Below are 19,011 nucleotides of genomic sequence, written 5' to 3'. Positions count from 1 at the left end.
GCAATTAGTGAAAGTGTGGCTGCAAATCTGATGTAACAAAGCAGAGAAAAGGGTGAGTATTTGGAAGAGATCCATCAAGCTAGTGGTGAAACGCAATCCCTCCGCTGCATCACTGATCAATACGCGCACACAAATAAACACACACGCATACCAGCGTCATTTTTCATCACAGGTCCTCCATGGGAGATTACCTCCAGAATGTTTTCCGCCGTCAGAATTTCATCGCTGTTAAGCAACAAAAAAATGCACTTAAATACTGAAGCGTAATTAATCAAGGGTTGGGCGAGATCTGAGAGAACTGAGACGTGCAGGAGCTTGGCAATAAAAAAACAAAAGAACATATTGAACTGGTGGCTATCCAGGAGTTCAGTACTTGTAATGTTATTGGTCTGGAAAACATCGCTAAGAAATTTACGTAGCATCTTCAGACCGTAATATGAAATAAGCATATTTTCTTAGCTGTATGTATGAGGCACGTGTCCAAATACTTTTTGTCCACATGGTGTACAATGTCTTACATGATCACGCCCTCCCTACTTACAACAATGACATTCTGACCAAGCCGTTCTCTTACATACCTGCGGTGTATAAAAAAAAAAAAAAAAAAAAAGAAGCTTACAATCATACTATTACACAACACTCGCCACTGTGGAAAGTCAACACGCACAAAATAAGACCCATAGACACACAGTGGAGATTATAACATAAGAGTGTATAGAGGAGACACCAGACACATTGTGCTCTGGTGAAAATACAGAAAAAGACTCAGAGCCATAACAACATTAAACTGTCTAATCAACTTATTTGTCGCAATGGACAAAAGCAAACATTCAAGTTTGCAACAGCGCAGATGCAGGTAATGATTAACCCTCAGGAAAGGACAGATTCAATGAGTCAACTGCTGCCGGTCCTTTCTCAGCAGAACCCGCACCGCCTGTCTGCTTGTCCACATAACATTACATAACCGAGGCTGGCACATATGAGGAAGCGCCCAGCAGCCACACTAGCACACATACTGTATATTCTTTGTCCCCGTTTCAATTGTGAGAGGTTGACATGAGGTCAGGACAAGCACACACTGACCCCAATCATGCCAAATGTAGGACTAATGTATATTTGGGTCAAACGGGCAGAACGTGTTTAAAATGTGATCATACATGAGAAAGTTCACATCACATTAAGTAAGATAAAACTATTATCTTGAACTAAATTGAATGTGAAACTGGTTGACGACATTTGATCAACATAAACGTTACACAGGCACATGCAAAATTTTGATATATATTTTTTTAAGACAAAATGGAGGCTCTACTTGGATGCTATCAATTTAGTCTGAACTATTGTGTGGCCTGAAGAAGAAAAATATGGCAACATATATGTATAATTAATTGTACTTTATTATTAAGATTTTATTGTACTTTATGGCTGAGGAAGTTTTGAAAAAAAATAATCAATATTTTTTAATGATACTGAAATCACAATTGTAAACACGATTATTCATTGATTCCAAATTTAGCTAAATTTAGCTACCAAAAGTCAACTTTAAATATAACCTAAAAGAACGCCCAAAAAAGACATTTATAAAAAACAAATAAAGCAATAATATATTAAAACAACAGTAATTAAAAACAATATACGTCTTAAAATTCATTCCTGCTGTGCATGCTTTGGCCTTAGTGGCAATGTGGTGCACACATGGAGATACACTTACATGAAGATAAAAACAGTCGAAGAAGAAAATGGCGAACTTTATTAATACACTGTATTTCGTTTTTCACAGATAGAAAGAATAAATAGTGAGTGTTGTTATATTACCTGTCCATACATGTTCCTACAGCATTTGTGTGTAAAGTTTTATTATTTGGAGGTAGCGGTACTAAAGCCCTCCTGTAACATATATGCTAATGCTAATTTTAGCGAGCTAGTCAATAGGGTTTTCCATTGAGTGCTAGCATTAAGATGGTGATGTACCTCAAAAGAACTCTTTCTTGTATTTAAATATACAATGTGTGTAATTTTTGTTGTGTGTTTACTGAGGTGTCAATAAATATCGTGACGTACGCTAACAAGCAACACGATGCATTCAGAGTGCATTCACAGCATAGGAACTTGCTTACACACACCGCACCATTAGGCACATTAATAGTTTTTTGATTCTTTGTTTTTATGATCAGAAGAAGCTTAAATCAAAAGCACGATAAAATGTTGATTCACTTCCCAGCCCTATTTGCTTTTCGGAAATTAAAATAATTTAATTTCCTCCATAGTTGAATGAAAGTTATACACCCATTCCTTGTCCATACTGTACATTAAAAGAAAAGTCACCAGAACTTTTAGGACCTGACTAACTTCTATTTTCCTTGTAACCGGTGACGTAGTTGTTGCATGTTGTCTGAAAGAAAACAAAAACGTCTGGCGTGCTCACACACGCAAGCACATTCAGTGCTTTGAGTAATCAGTCAAGCAGGCCAGACCGTTACTGAACACTCATGCTTACTTTTTCTTCAGTATCACAGACACCACACCATCTGTTTAACACCCTGAAAAAAAAGATGACATTAAAGTCAAACCCTCTCCATGTCTAAAAGGAAAAAACCCAGATCTTTCCATCGGCATGCTATCTGAACGAGGAGGGTAGGTCTGAGGCGGCGGCAACTCCACACGACCTCTCTACCGTTGGCATCGGGTGAACTTATATCAACACGTTGCCACCTGCAAAGCTGAGTCAGCGCGGCGGATTAGTGAGCGAATGCCAGGTGAAAGAAGGAATTGAGTGCACAGAGTGTGGCTGTGTTAATTGGCAGAAAAGTGCCCCTTTTCCATCTTAAGTGTTGCGCCAGTGGGAGGCATGGAAGAACACACGCAGGCTGGCCGCACACACTGACTCGAGTCTCCTGTAATCACAGCGAGCTTGCATTTCACTTTTATTGTGTCTGGACAAACTCATTGTGCAAGTCTAATAGATACTTCATACACAAAGTTGATGTCATAAACAGTCAAGAGTGGAGCAGTTGCAAACAGGTTCCACAGCAAAGACAAGTCATCTTTCCTAAAAAGACATTTCTGCTGTAAAATTATGAAAACAAGTCCACATGTATATGGGTATTTTAAAGAACATATATTTTGCCCACTCCAGGTTTAAAAAAAATAAATAAATATTTCCACCCCAATGGCAATTTAACTCTTTCCCTGCCACTGACGTTAAAAGACGTCAAGTAAAAACCTACGGAGGGCTGCCAATGACATTAAAAGACGTCATCCAATTTTTTTTTTTTGAAACGGGTGCAGGCAAGCCTTCCGCAGCTGTGGTGAAAGTTTCAAGCAGGTCTATTGAGCCTAATGACTATTTTTGGCCCCTAGAGGGCAGCGATGACTCTCTTTTGACAAGATTGGGTGGGCGTCAGTAGAAGACGTGAGGCGGGGCTAGAGTGTTGAGGGGACAATGGCTGAAGAAGCCATAATGGTGGCCGCTTGCAAGCAGCTCACGGTCGAGCCGTTTCTTTCAAAGACATCGACCAACGATAAAGAGCACATTGATGACGATGATGATCATCATCGATGCTGATGATGGTGACGCCGAGGTTGACGGCGAAGTTGGAAGCGCTGACGCGGCGGCTATGACGACGTTATAAAGGTTCACGGGCTAGCGATGCTGACACCGGAAAACACGGAGCACAGCGCTCAGGCGGACGTTCAATCGGACGACGAAGAGTGCCCCGAGTCCAATGCATATTCATCGGAGGAGTGTGTACAGTCTGCTACTTGCTATTTATTCCCCGGAAAAAAAAGGCCGTCAAGAAAGTGTAACGTCTGCACGCGAAATGGACAAAGCGAAAGTGAAACTAATCTGTTGTGCGAATCCTGGTCCCTCTCCTTGCACGCAGGAGAGCGTTATAAAAAGAAAAACTGTATTTGAAACATCCACATAATTGTAAGTAATACCACAGTTGCACACATTTGTAAATAGTTTGCGAAATTGTTTTGTCAAATTGTTACACTGTTGAATGGAAATAAACGTATTTTGCAAACTAAAAACACTTTTTCATTGTTGGTGAAAGTGTTTTACAGAAGTGAAGCACTATTTAGGTGTTTGTGGCATCATTCATGGACAAAAAGAAGTGTACAATTAACTAGAGTGCATGAAATAACATCGTTTCACAAAAAGCTCTTTTTCTCCGCTTTTTGTCTCAAAACAGAGAATTTCGGTGAAACTAACCATTTTCTATTGTTGATTACTGAAGAACGGAATAAGGTAGAAACAAACTTTTTTTTCTGATGAAAGATGAGAGTCCAATCTTTCATTTGGTCGTATGCGTGTTTCCATAGTCCAAACACAACATTTTCTGTGGACCTTGAAAGATCAGTCAAAATGCTTAAATCGGCTGGCACTGGCGACATCCCGTTTCTGAAAACGTCTGGCAGTCAAAGAGTTAATGTCTGAACCACATGTAAACACACTTATAGGCTAAAGTGCTATTTTAGCCTATCAGAAGCTGGTTGGTCAAGGTGGTGGCAGAATTGGTGAAAAATGTTATCGGCAGTGTTACAGACAAATTGCCCCAAGTATGTTTCTGTTACTAAATTAAATAGAAACATAAAAAAATGGATAGCTAACAGTATGCATTGAAGCGCATTTTCAAAAAGTACATTTTAAGCTAGCAAAACACAATATAAGGAAGTAACAACGTACAAATACGTTGTTATTGTAGTTAAGTAGATTTTTCCGATGTCTGTACTCTCACTGAGTAGTCACTTTTCTGAGAACTTTTTATTTTTACGACCTATATTTGATTTCTGGGAAAAGGGAAAGGAGCGTTTGATGTTGTCGGGGCTAGAAGAATGACCCGTGGCGAATGTGTTGTCTTGTGCCAGCCTAAAAACCACAATCTTCTTGCAATTTCAAAATGTCCCATCAGCTCTAAAAAAAAAACACATACAAGTGAGGGGACTTTTCTTTAGCTAATTTAGCATTTTTACTACTCAGTTCTTAACATTAGCAAAGCTACGGAAACATGTTGATCCGACAGCATAAAAAGTCGAGCCAACACGAGATCGCTCTTGACCAAATGAGACATAACATGATTTTCAAGCTATCGGACAGTTAAAAATATATATTTTTACCTTTGGTCCATTTTAAATTGTGATGGATGGATACAGCAGCAAAATCTACTTCTACAAGTGTCTACGTTTAAGTATACAGTGCAAATACTTTTGCCACTTCTGTGTATTATTCAGTTTCAATCCCTAGAGAAAACGTCATGTTTTACTAAGTTATGTTTATATTTATTTTGCATGCATTATACCAGACAAAGGACCCAGTGGTTTTACATGAGGGCAAGTGATCGATGTCAGAATGAAAGGGAAGTACAACCTAGTCCAGCCTCTGAAGTGGTTCGAGGGATTTCATGCCACACAGAAGAGCACATAGATAGTGCTCAGAAAGGAGACTAGCAACCATTTGCAATCTCCACTCGTCAAACGCCTTTGAGATGTCAGCATATTGCGCAACACCCCAGGTTACCTCACGTGAACTCAGAGCCGCAAGCATCACAGGATCGACTCTGTTGCATGAGTGCTTTTCCTGTGCCTTTTTGCAACTCTTTTCCAAAACAAGGAGCAGCCTCAATAAAGGATGTTAAGAAGAGAAGAACATTAAAAGCATACAGAAATATCGTTTTGACTAATACCGTAATTGCTGAGTCCAGTTGCTGGATTCAACCTTTGCTGTTTACCATGATGTCAATGACTGAGATTGTACACAAACACAAAAAAAATATTTTTAAAAAATGGATGGATGGATATTTTTAGTATAGTTCGTCAGTTAGCAATGTGGCGATAAGAGAAGCAGGGCGCAAGCTATGCTAAGCTAAGTTAGCTTGTGAAGCTTCCAATTGAACAGAGTGTGTGGCACTCACAAAAAAGTGTCATTTGTAAAATGAATACATGAGTGTAGTTTACAAACCAGTCCGTACTAACTAGCAATGGTAGGTTATATTTTCATTAGCTAATGAGTTAGAATAATGATAATAATTCTTTAGTCATAAGCGCCGGCTAGCTTGCGGAGCATACACATCAAGCTAGAATTCCCATGTGGAAGCTTTCTCTTCAAGCTATCCCAGCTCCTTTTTGCAGTGATTACATAGAAGTTTATTTTTGTCCTTTTTTAATTTAAAGCGACCCCAAACCTTAGGCATCTTTTTTCTATCTGTATTCCTCAGTGGTAGCCAGACTGAGTGTGTACGTCAATAACAAATATCCATGCGGTGAACACGGACAGTGGCCAAACAAGGTTCCAGGTGCCACAAATATTTTATTACAATTATTAAATAGTTTAATTAAAAAGTTTAAGTAAATACTTTGAAGGCATAAATATTTTTGGTCGATTTAGCCAAGTTAGCCATTTTTTCCCTTGGCCTTTATGATGTCATTGTATTTTATTTATTTTATTTTATTTATTTTTTACAAAAGTCACTACGCAAATTCTTAACACAAACACGCTCACTGACTCCCTGTGTCGCTGCAGTTTCATTTTGGAAAATTTGGAAAAAGAAAAAAAAAAGTATGCGTCATTACGAGCCGGTTGGTGGGCTTTATTTTTTTTTCTAATGTGAATATGTATGTTTTATCTATTTATATCATGTCTATTTAAGTTCAGTGCTCTGTAGTCCATGTTTACATATCATTGTTTGATGAAACATGAAAACTGAAAGCAATAAAGCCACAAATTTGTTTGCATTATATGACTTACTTATGTTGAAGTAGATAAACTGTCTTTCATATTAAATTTGTTAATTTGCCTTTAATTTAGTGTACAACTAACCTAAAAGACCAAAATATTTATGTAAAATAAATCTGATATTATAATATAGATAAGTCTATTAGTTGTGTCATATCTCATATTAAATCACTATTGTACAGAATCGAGGGGGGGAATTAGTTTTTTTTCGAAATCATTCAGCCCTACACTTGGAATTCATACAACTATAAGACCAATTCAAGAAACACGAGTACAGGGTAGCTGGCCAGCTACTTGCTACATTATATAGAAAGTAGAAACAGTGCATAGTTAGAAAGAAAGAAAGCTTTTCAATTCCCACCATTTCCTAAAATAATATAATATTTTGTATTCCCAAACACTGTATTAACAAATGTAGTCAACCAACGGCTGTGTTCCTTACTTAACTACTGCAGCCACCAATTTGTGTGTGAGCAAAAGGCCAAAGCTTGTGGAAAAATGGGTTTTTAAAAAGAACCATGCTCTTGTGAACAATGTTGAAACCATAAATAGCAATAATGGCTCCAGTACCTCCTGGATGTTTCAAGGATCCACTGCATTATGATGTCAATTTTTCTCCAAAAAGGGCACATAGAACAACGTACTCCTCGGGGCGCCTGCTGAGTTAGCGCCTTTCTTCAGCCGGCACCACAAGTGGTCTCCATCCAGACAAGAGCGACACACCGTGAGCCTGCCGCTTTGTGCTGATTCAATAAGAAATAATTGCATATTGGCCTTTCTCCACTCATCCCCCTTCGCCACTATGGCCTGATGCTGTACTGGATTTCTGTGCAGTCGCTTACAGAACAGAGCTGAGGAGGTATGCCGCAGCAGTGCCGGCCCCGAGGATTGGCTTTTACACAAAAATGCTGGGGACTGCATGTGTAGCTGTACTTATACACACGTGGACAAAATTGTTAATTGTGCTTCCATTAAAGAAAGAAAAAGCTGCAATGATCACTGAAATAGCCTGAAAGTGACCAAAGGAATAATCAAATAAAAATGCACTGAAAATTAACTAATCGGGCCGATAGAATTATGAAGGAGATCAATGAGTGCATCCTTAACTTAATATTTGTTTGAACAAATTGTACTCAGGTACTGTTACTTTCAAATTATATACTCAACTCAAGTCAAAGTACAAACTAGTCCTCCAAATAATTATTTATGTAAAAGTAATAAAGTACTCAGTGAAAAACTACTCAAGTACTGAGTAACTGGTGAGTAACTTACAATTGCTTTATTTTTTTTTCTCAGAGCATGAACGTCAAATGAAATAAATAAAAAAAAATATATATATATAAATCAGCAAATTCTGATACTGCTGAACAATATCACTTTATATAAAATAGTCATTAAATAACGTGATAAATAAAATGTCTACACATTAACATAAATTAGGATAAATTAATCCCTAAGAAATGGTTTTATACTAATTTGTTTCCACAGCACAATAAGCTCACTGAGACATGGGTACAGTCACAGTGAATATAAAAAGTCTACACACCCCTGTTCAAACGCCAGATTGTTGTGATGTAAAAAAAATAATAATTGAAAAAATCCACATTACAGTTACTTATGACTAGGGTTAGGCAAGTAACAATACCAAGATCGATATCAGCACGATGCCTGGCTTTTTTGTCAAAGTATCAGGTACTCGTGGAGGCTGCCGATACCAGCCATTGATACTAAAGGTAAAAAAACGAAAAACTGATGCTCTTTGGCAGTAGTTGGCGCTATGCTCTGTATGTTGCATTAAAACTACCGGTAACTACAATTTCTCAAGTTACTTGAATAACTGTAGCGGTGTTACATTACTACACACCTCTGCTAAAGGTTCAAGATACTGGGCATAAGATGTAGAAAAGAAAAGATGATAACTAGGCCTCCTTCATGTTTCACTGTAGGTACAGTGTTCTTATCTTTGCCTGCTTCATTCTTGTGTCTGCAAGCATCGAGCTGACGTGACTTGCCAAAATGTTCCCGTCTGGATTTATCTGCCCATAGGACATTCTCCCTCAAGCTTTGTGGCTCGTCAACATGCATTTATCATGCATTCATTTGTTTCTAGTTCATTCTTCAAATATATAACTTATTTCACATTAGTGTGATTTGAAAGCAGATTGTCTGCTCTCAACAGCATAAAACAAAAAACCCACAGAACATTTTTTCTCCAAATGGTCAGAAGTCTTATTTTACACTAGTGTGAACTCTTTAGCTAGCGTTGGTGACACAATTAATTGTGAACTTTAGCTAGGCTTGGTGACGCTGCAAAAATGACTCAATTAATTGTAAACTATTCAAAGAATGACAAACTAATTGGATAATGGAGCCATTAGGTGCATTAAAATTTTATGTAGAACTTAATCTAATTTGCTTTCTGGATTTTTTTATTGTTTTTCCCATTTTCCTAGTAGGACAGTAAACTAGGTATTGGACAACTTAGACATTTAATGTTGCATTACAAACAAATAAAATATATTAATAAACTATTCATGAAATTTTGGCAACAACAAAAAAACAATATGTCAATTAAAACAATTACAATGAAAGCAATGAAAGCAATGAAATGCCTAAGAAAGGAAATATTTTTTTCTAATTGAAGTTGGGAAACACTTTTGTATTCCTGGACAATTGTGAGGGTGACATACTGTAGGCTCGTTAGTATAGTTTATTTGTAAACCCCTAGCATACATATGCGCAGCATATGTACCATATACAGTAGCAAATGTGTAGTTGAGTTAGTTGAAGTTTAAATTTGATTGTATTTGATTCTTAACAGCTCAGGAAAAAGTTAGTTTAAATAGTTTCCTGACCTTTTTTAAGGACGCCTACTGACATATTTTTTTGCGATGAATTAGCAAATGATACCAATTAAGAGCAAAGCTACTCTCTTTATCGCAAGCCAGTGTATATAAATAGTATTTTATGATAAAATAAATACTGTAATTCAATAAAGAGTCAGAGGGTTGTTTATAAACAACCAGAGTTTCATTTGACACTCTGATGTGTGTTGATGGACATTGAGAGTTTTTAAAATAGGAATTGAATGCAATTACTAGCAATTCTATTTGTGTGTCATTTTATTCTATAATATTGTATCAAGAAATTAAGTGTTTGAAGAGAGGCATTTCAATGTTTTAGAGTGGGACCTGTTTAAAAGAAAAAGTGTGAGTTTTCTATTTAAAAACCACTCCGGAAGATTTGATTTCAGCGTCATTTTACTAATGGTCCCCATCCCATCAATGGCAGGCAATTAGAAAAAGTTGTGATAATTAGTCACAAAGAACGCTGCCATGTTCCAACTTCAAGAAACTAGCAGCGCTAGCACTACTAAGCTAACGATACAAAACTAGCCAATGTTAGCCACAGCTGCTATGTTGGTAGCATGACTTATTGTAATACAGTGTTTTACTATAGCACTAAATCATGTTGTATGAAGTTATATGTTTATGGAAATTACAAAAAGAATGTATGAAGCATACCTGTCAAGCAGAAATGTTGCTAATTCTGCGACGCTTCTGAAAACTCTGAGCTGCCTTAGATCCACGGACTTATAGTATATAAGGATGGACTATGAATAGGCCCCTTGTGGCTGAAGTCACACGGCGGCCATCTTATGTTGCCACTTTTACTGACAACTTCTATTATTTTTCCACAGATTTTCATTGTTAGTCCATTCATATATAAATCCGTGCTAGGATCCCGTCACTCTGCTTCTGGTTACTAGCCCAGTTGTTAGCAGACATCTGGATGGGCATTTTTTAAATTTTAGTCACAAAGAACGCTGCCGTGTTCCAACTTCAACAAACTAGCAGCGCTAGCACTACTAAGCTAACAATACAAAACTAGCCAATGTTAGCCACAGCTGCTATGTTAGTGGCATGACTTATTGTAATACAGTGTTACTATATTTCAAAATAGCTTCAACAATGTTCCTGAAGCCCAAGCTAACAGGCCGATGCAAGGCTATGAGGGTGTGCCAGTTACCTGCTATAAATCTGCCCACAAATGTGGAGCAAATGATTGACACCTCATCGGTCACGCCTCCTGTCTCTGATAAATTGTTCTTCCACGGGTGTTGTGGATTCTGCAAACTCCAAACTCCCCTTTTATCTGTGGTGAGAGATATTCGGGTAAATTCACTTGAGTTGGTGTTAAAATGATGTATTCAGTACTAGAAATGTATGTTTTCATGGAACTAACCAGCCACCATCCTGTGACAGGCAGACCATATAAATACTAGTAGTTGTAGTAAACAATAAAAGTTGACCTGCCCTGAGGAGACCCCTATCAGTAATCCACCTGTTATCAGGACAGATGTTCCTCACAAATATGAGCTCATGTTTCAAGGCAAGGCCCTCACATGGCACACATCTCACTCAAATCTATTTACATAATCCAGCGAGAATAAGCCAGAAACACTGAGTCAAGGCGAGCACACAATCATTAGGGAAGCAAAAGTATGATGTCATCTAGTAAAAATGTGTCATGTGTAGGTGTAGTCCACAACAAATAAGTTGACAGGTTTACATTTTTAGAGCCATCTTGCATGCACTGTTGCTCCCTGCTCAATTTGGGACGATTCAATTGCAGGTTTGATTCAATATGGTGCAAACTTAAGGTTGAAAGCAGTTTGGATCGCCTCACCAAAACCCTAATTCGCTGCTCTGCGGTGCCCATCTTGCCTGTTCTCCTCGTCAAAAAAAACAACAAAAAAAACAATATCAGCGTTTAATTTTTACATCGCGTTTCATGTACTAGACGAGCGAGCCAACTTCATGTCACTGCCCGCATGTGGAAGCGTCAACGTCATTCTGCCACTAACTTCGCACCCACCGTGACGACCCGCTGCCATATTCACAACAAAAGCCACACACGCGCCGCGTTAGCGGGGTTTATATTTACCAGTTTGCTACTGTACGAGCGCTGCAGCCATTTATCCGGTGGCGAACGGGCCAGCGGTCCGCATTTCCTGGATTGTGATGCGCCGGATGGAGCCGCTCTCCGAGCCCGTGGGTCCTGGGGAGGGAGGGAGGGAGGGTCGAGGGGGGTCAGGGGGCTTCCCGCCGCGGTGTCAGAGCGGACAGCGGGTCCACATTCAGCTGACGGCCACAACAAAACAACATCACGCAGAACACACTCCGTGGCTCCGCACCACCCCGCACGGCAGGTCCGGTGGGCACCGCCCCCCTCTCAGTCTCCTCCAGTGGGCTGGCCCGCTCCCGCCCACATCATGAATATTCATGAAGGGACACAGCAGCCACTGGCGGGAGGAGCACTTCACGATAATACTGTACACGACTGTACTGCACTGTTCATTCCAATTAGCTACAGAAGGAAGTTCATGCAAAACTCATCTATCCATCTATCTATCTATCTATCTATCTATCTATCTATCTATCTATCTATCTATCTATCTATCTATCTATCTATCTATCTATCTATCAGAGATTTGAAAAAAAAAAAGATGTCTCATTGCCTAAGAGGCAAATATACCAGAAACATTGATTCCAAAACAAATGTAATAATCTCTCATTGCCACCTGATCCTCTAATATTGCCCTTAAAGATTGATGGTTTACTACGGAAGCGTACTGCATTCATTTGGAAAAAAAGTTTATTTTTCAATTTTTTTTTTTGTTTTATAGAAAATGTTGCCCGTTTTCCTTTTTCTTTTTTTTTAGGATAATTTTTCTATTTTTCTGAATTAAAAAAAAAGTGTTTTGCGGAATATTTTTTTTGTATTTCTGAATATTTTCTTTTTTTCAGATTTATTTTTCTTTTTTATTTTACATAAACAGCATTCCTGCTACAAGAAAAAAACGGGTTGAGAGCGTAAAGAGGGTTGGAGATTGTGTGGCGAGTGTCTTTGCAACATTTTGCAACATTGAACGAAGCATGCCGAAAAAGCAACACTTGCTACTTCACGTGCGCTCAGTGGCTCATTCTTGCAAGCCTGTGTCATTTAGAGAGATACAGGCTTTACTTAACGTTTAAGGAAAACATCATCCAGTCAAGGCAAGATGAAAAGGTGCTCTATTTTGAACATGAGTAAAGCCAGCCGTGTTTCACATGAACTTGACTCAATTTTTGCTAAATGCTAGTAGGCCTAATACTGATATATGTCTCTATAGTGTGAAACTGTGGTAAAATTAATCACTGGGTTGTTTGCTTTAAATATTTTGGCCGTAAAGTAATAAGGGTAACAAACATCTACTTTCCTTATAAAAGGGTTGGTTAGGAGTGACCTATGCTAAAGGTTGAATAGTTGCAGTGACCTTTGCGAAGAATTTGTAGATGTAGTTTTTTGTATTCCATCTCTCAGACAGAAAGTCATGAAGAACATTATTTAAGCAAAAAAAAAAAAAAAAAATCTAAAAAGAGCTAAAAAATAAATAAATAAATAAAATAAAAAAAGCTTCTTTGGCTATGCTCAAGGGCCAGGAATCTGGCAAAAGAAAAGGAAATGACTGTAAAGGACGATGACAACCATTTATTAATACATTTTAAATTCACTAACTAATCACTATCAACTATATATTGGAGAGCTGGAACTGACATAGTAGTACAAATGCAGCGCGGGTAATGTTCCAGAGAAGTCATTGCGGAGATACAACATCTTTCAAAATGTTGGCGTGTCGGCAAGATTTTTTGTCTATTACTTTAGGAGAGGTCACCGATGTTGAACGTGAGAAAGGGGCCATGGTTGTAGCTCACCCGTAAAGTACTTGATGAGGTAGACGTTGGTTACGCTAAACGAATCCAAGCGTGCCTTTATGGACCTCACTGTGTACCGATGTCTTGTCATGCTGGAAATATTCTCACAAAGATGTCAATAAAGAATCATCTGAAGTGTCGTGTTGTGTTTAAGAATTGTGATTCAAAGTGGAATTTAAGGGGTCACCAACATGGTACATGTGGACATAAAATAAAATGAACTAACTGATTAATTATCGGGCTAATTAAATGATTAAAGAGGAAGTCAACCCCCTAAAAATAATATGTTCTACGCAGCCCCACTAATCTAAATACGGCATTCTGGTTAATATTGAATAATATTGAATTAAGCAGCAAAATCCAGCAGTTTTGATCAATATCAGAAGGCGGACATTTTCACAGGTAACAACCAATCACAGCTCAGCTTCAGAAAACAGGTAAGCTGTGATTGGTCGTTGCCTGAGCAACTGTGATGTCATCTTCAGTCGACAGCAAGTGGCAAAATGGCCGCCCCAAGATGGATAAATACGGCCGTATTTGGCTTCATAACTCATATTCCACAAATGTAATATTAATCAGAATGTCATGTTTAGACTAACGAGGTCACATATAACATATTATTGTCAAGAAATGTTTAAGACTGACTTCCCTTTTAAAAGACATAACTCAATGTTTTTTTGCATCGGATGCGCATTACACACCCTACGTTACATGTGACGAAAAAGTGAAACCAACAAACATTACCCACACTGTACTTTTATTGTTTCCTGATGATTTATAGAGGGTGAGATAGAGTTTAAGTGTTAAATTTATGTCTGTGTGGAGCCCCCGGTCACATTTTAGAGAACTGCATCTAGTTGTAGTTGACCTCAGACGACCCTTTGACATGCTTGAAAATTCAAAATTATTTTCAAAATAGAATGATATTACATTTAAATAAATATAATGTGTGCTCCAATAGTTCATATTAATAACTTCCATTAATTTAATTTGAGTGTCTTACAGTTTTTATTTTTTTTATTTTTAAATTTAATTTTGTATATATTTGCACACTTTTTTTTATATTATCAGCGACGCCTGTGTACTCGCTGTCTTTCTTCCCGGTGTTGAGAAGACCATCATGGCAAGAAGGTAAGGAAAAGTGTGAAGGTTTTTTTTTTTTTTTGAAAAATAGAAGAGCAAAAAGGAAAGCTGTGTGGGAGGAAGTGAGAGACAAGAGGAGGAGATGGGAGGCGTGCAGGAAGACGCGGCGGCGTGAGCGTTCCCTACTGCATGCTACAATATGACTCTGACAGGCTTATGTAACCAGACTGGCCTGGCATTTGGCTCACAGCAGACGCCGACTGCACTGACTTATATAACTGCATCAGCTGCGCCTCTGAGCTGTGGTGGGGGTGGGACTTGGGGGGGGTCTGGGTAGCATGCACGCTGGAGAGTGGAGTGTCCCACAAGCACACACAGAGCGCTTCCACTGCAGTCAGGGATTGCCAAGTTGAAGTAAAAAGACAAACATGGGCAAAGTTGAAAGGAAGTTCTTTAGGTTATTCACTCTGGACTCAAAGGAGGGAAACCCGTCAGTGAGGGTTGACCTCACTTTGACCTTTATAAGATACAGGCTTAATGTTTAGCACACTTGCCGAGTCGGCCATTCATCCGTCAGTCCGTCCTCCATTTGTTGTTCTGTCATGAGTCTCTAATTTTGTACTGCATGACGACAAAATTGAGTACACCCTTCACATTTTTTGCAGATTTGAGTTATAACTTTTCATGACACAACGCTGACGAAATGGCACTTTCCCCCCCTCAAAGTAACTCAAAAATACAACCATTAATAGTTAAACATCTGGCAATAAAAGTGAGTACACCCCTAAATGAAAATGTCCAAACTGAGCAGTTTGTCCCTTTTCCCTCCCTATTATCATGTGATTCGTTAGTGTTACTTGGTCGCAGGTGTGTTAAAGGGATACATGACTCATTGAGCCGTTTTCAACAGTAAGACGATAATATTCTTTCTATAATTAATGTGATACCTTCATTATAATTTTTTACAAACATTTAATACCTTTAAAAAACAATTTTTCCAGTTTGCTGACCAAACCCAGAAAACAGGTGAGCCGTGATTGGTCGTTAGTAACCTATTTCCTTAGCACCGGTGATGTCATCTTCAGGCGACAGCAAGTGGAAAAATGTGTTTTTAAAGTTATTAATTGTACATGAAAAGGGCTCCAGGTGGCGGAGTGGTACCGTCACTGGCCTACGATGCAGGTTGGCGTGGGCTTGCTTCCCCGCCTGGGAGGCCATGTTTTTATGTGTTAAAAATATTGAAGTCATCAAATTAATTCTGCACAAAATTAACTTACTGCTGAAAATGGCTCTATAAGTCAAGAATACCTTTAAAAAAATGTTTTTTTTATTTTTTTACAGCTTTCACACTTTCATACTGGTTACTGTTAGTTCAACATACCTCATGGCAAAGAATTCTCTGAAGATTTGAAAAAAAACAAAAAAACTGTTGTTCTACAGGTGGATCAAAACATTTTTGAGGCAAAAGGGTGTGCACTGTATTTTTTCTTAATAAATTGTTACATTTCTACGAAGTAGGCCTACTGTATGGTTAGCTAGCTTAGTTAATTAAGCAACTTCAGTAAATACATTTCTTAACATCTCTCAAATTTGGGTGGTGCTTGGATTAATTTTAGGCCTCAACGCACGCCTCTGCTATAAAATTTAAATGTTGTCGAGCCCATTTCTATTATCCAGTTTACACCTCACATGCACTTGTACGGCCATACATCAGATCAGGGATGCCCAACGTTTTCTATGAAGTCGAAATCTTTTAAAATCATAACCAGAGACAGCACTGCCTGACATTTTCGTCGCTGCGTAATGAGCAAAGATTGAGGTCAGGGTAAACCCCAGCATAAAGTGGATGTATGAGTAAAAATCCCAGGATACTTAACTGAGCACGATTGCGGAGCTCCACTAAGTGGTTCATAATCAGCACGTTGCAGCTTCTGATCTCGTATTACAGCGACAAATTGCATCAGATGATAACAGAGGAAATGAAGGTGGGATTTATGACAGCGGAGTCGACGGCCAAAGCAAATGACTTCAATCTTTCCTGGGAGAATGACTGAGCTCACATTTGTAGATGTGGCGATAACAGTGGAAATAAAAAGCCTAGTTTACGACGTTGAGCTAATTCGTCCTGGATGCTGTTTGCTGCGCGCACGGGCTCTTACATTTCGAACAGTGCAAAGAATTATTGAAGCTCTAAAAAACACATTCTGATTTGATTGCAAAATGAGAAATGAAGAAACAAGTGAGCGGAGTTTTGTTAAGATCAGACAGCAGATAAAAAGTGATTTAAATGTTTTGTTTTGCCTTCTGGGTTAATGTCACTGGTTTGTTTACTACAATGTCTTGTGTGTTTCCGTGATGACTGCGCAAGAGTGGACAGAGCGTCTGACCCAGGGTCCCGGAACCACGTACCTTGTCAATGTGAATGAAGCGCGCTGTTGAAAAGGGGACAAGACAGGATTTCCAGTCTGAAAAACAGTGATTGTTCCTGATTTGCAGCCAGCCAATGCAAGGTCATGGAGGAGCTGAAGAGTATAATGTGCAGACGGGAACTATTCACCCTGAAAAATGTAGCATCGTGTACTTTTACAATTTGAGTTCTTAGGGATGTCTCAATAGTCACTTGTAACAGGCAAAAATAAAAGGCAGAACTTGAGATACAAGTAGTTATTTGGTGTTGCAACTTGCTACATTATTTAACCCAGGGCTCCGCAACCTGCTGCTCTGGAGCCACATGTGGCTCTTTAGTCCCTCTCTTTTGGCTTCCTGTGGATCTCTTCAAATAAAAATAAAAAACTTATTACATTTTTAGTTTTATAATAAAATATCGACTGGATAAATTAAGGATTTGGATACATAAATATTCAAAAAATGTCTAGAGTCCTAATTTATGTTGCCAGAAAGAGACAAAATGTAGATGAAAGAAGAAAAAAAAAAACTAAAAAAGTCCCAAAAGATCCAAAGAGCAGAAAATTACCATATAATGTACACAAAATTGCCCAAAAAGATAAAATTGAAATTAATAATAATAATAAAAAAAAGAAGCAGATAATAAAACATTAAAAAGCAACCATAAAATTTCCAAAAACAAAAGAAGGCAGAAAATGACCATAAAATGTTTGGAATTGCCCAAAAATTATATATATATATATATATATAAATAAATAAATAAAAGGCATGGAAAAAAACATTCAAAAAGTAACTATAAAATGTCAACCCCCAAAAATGAGCATATAATGTACACAAAATCGCCCAAAAAAGTCAGAAAACATTTTAAAAGTAACAATAAAATAAGAAAAAAATTCCCCAAATTGTCATCTCTGCAAGAATGCCAGAAAATTGACAGCAAAAAAGGAAGAAAATGTAAAAAACAAAAAAAGTCCAAAAAAGGAAGAGAGGCAAAAAATTAAAATATGTCCATGATTGTTCATCGCAATGTTCAAAGGTGTCTATTTGTTTTTGTTTTTTATTTATTTACCGGTAGCCTAAAATGGCTGTGTTGACAATAAAGGTTGGTCTAACCCAACTGTACGCCGCCATCTCTCAGTTGTCTTCTCCGAAGAGGAGGAAATTGGCTACGCATGGTGACAGTGCCACTATTCAGAACATATGTGGATCAGGTTGAGCGGCGGGTGGTGCTGCTGAGAGTTGCTGGGAAGTCAGCTTGCAGAACGGAGTGTGTCATGTGCAACTCCACACATTGCCAAGTGCACTGGGCCACTATTATGGCAGCCAGAACCAACAGGAACCTTCCTCGCAGCCAGGCAAGAAGGAAATAACACCATGGAGGAGGAAAGTGCTGCCTCACAGTACAGTACTTAGCAAAAACAAGCAAAGACTTATGCCCGTTTACGGTTGAGATCATGGGGAAATTTGCTCACAAAGTACATTAAATGGGAAGTCAACACAATATTTTCTTTACAATATGTTCTATGAAGCACCGCTGGTCTAAATATGGTATTCTGTTTAATATTGCGTTTTTGGATTACGATGATCATTTTTGCCACTTGCAGTTGCTCAGGGTTCCGGTAACAACCAATCACGGCTCAATTTGAAATCGTCACATGGCCAAACGCAAAAAAACAGGTGACTGTGATGTCATTTTCAGTCGACAGCAAGAGGCAAAATGGCCGCCCAATGAGATTGACAAAAACGAGTGGATTTTGCCGCTTTACTCATATTACACAAATGACCATGTTTAGACTAGTTGGGATGCATAAAAACAGAATTGGTTTGACTTGAGTCAACACTTTGAATATAACCAGTTTTCAGCTAATAAGCAGTGTTTCAATAATAAACTGAGGAATTGCAATGTACAGGTCTGAATATTAGCACCAGAACATGCAAGTCACATGATGATGTAACCACCACGCGCCCCAAACGTTGTACAGCATGACCTCAATGCAATTCTAAAAGCAAACACATTAGCAGCACAGA

General features: G+C 38.4%; 1 protein-coding gene across 5 annotated transcripts in view; it reads right to left on the bottom strand.

Annotated features, from left to right (window-relative positions):
* Positions 1–11,947, bottom strand: part of hivep3b (HIVEP zinc finger 3b) — a 56,952-nt gene extending 45,005 nt beyond the window's left edge. For 3 of the 5 annotated variants that reach the window (XM_077575462.1, XM_077575459.1, XM_077575463.1), the window contains exon 1: positions 11,684–11,947. The gene's annotated coding sequence lies outside the window, so the exon portion shown is untranslated. Of the gene's footprint in view, positions 1–10,765; positions 10,892–11,683 lie in introns of all 5 variants that reach the window. The other 2 variants (XM_077575460.1, XM_077575461.1) reach the window with 1 other exon arrangement.
* Between the last annotated feature and the right edge of the window lie 7,064 nt (positions 11,948–19,011).

Source organism: Vanacampus margaritifer, chromosome 9, assembly GCF_051991255.1.
Source record: "Vanacampus margaritifer isolate UIUO_Vmar chromosome 9, RoL_Vmar_1.0, whole genome shotgun sequence".
NCBI classification, from domain to species: Eukaryota; Metazoa; Chordata; class Actinopteri; order Syngnathiformes; family Syngnathidae; genus Vanacampus; species Vanacampus margaritifer.
This window is presented reverse-complemented; position numbering and strand designations above follow the sequence as displayed.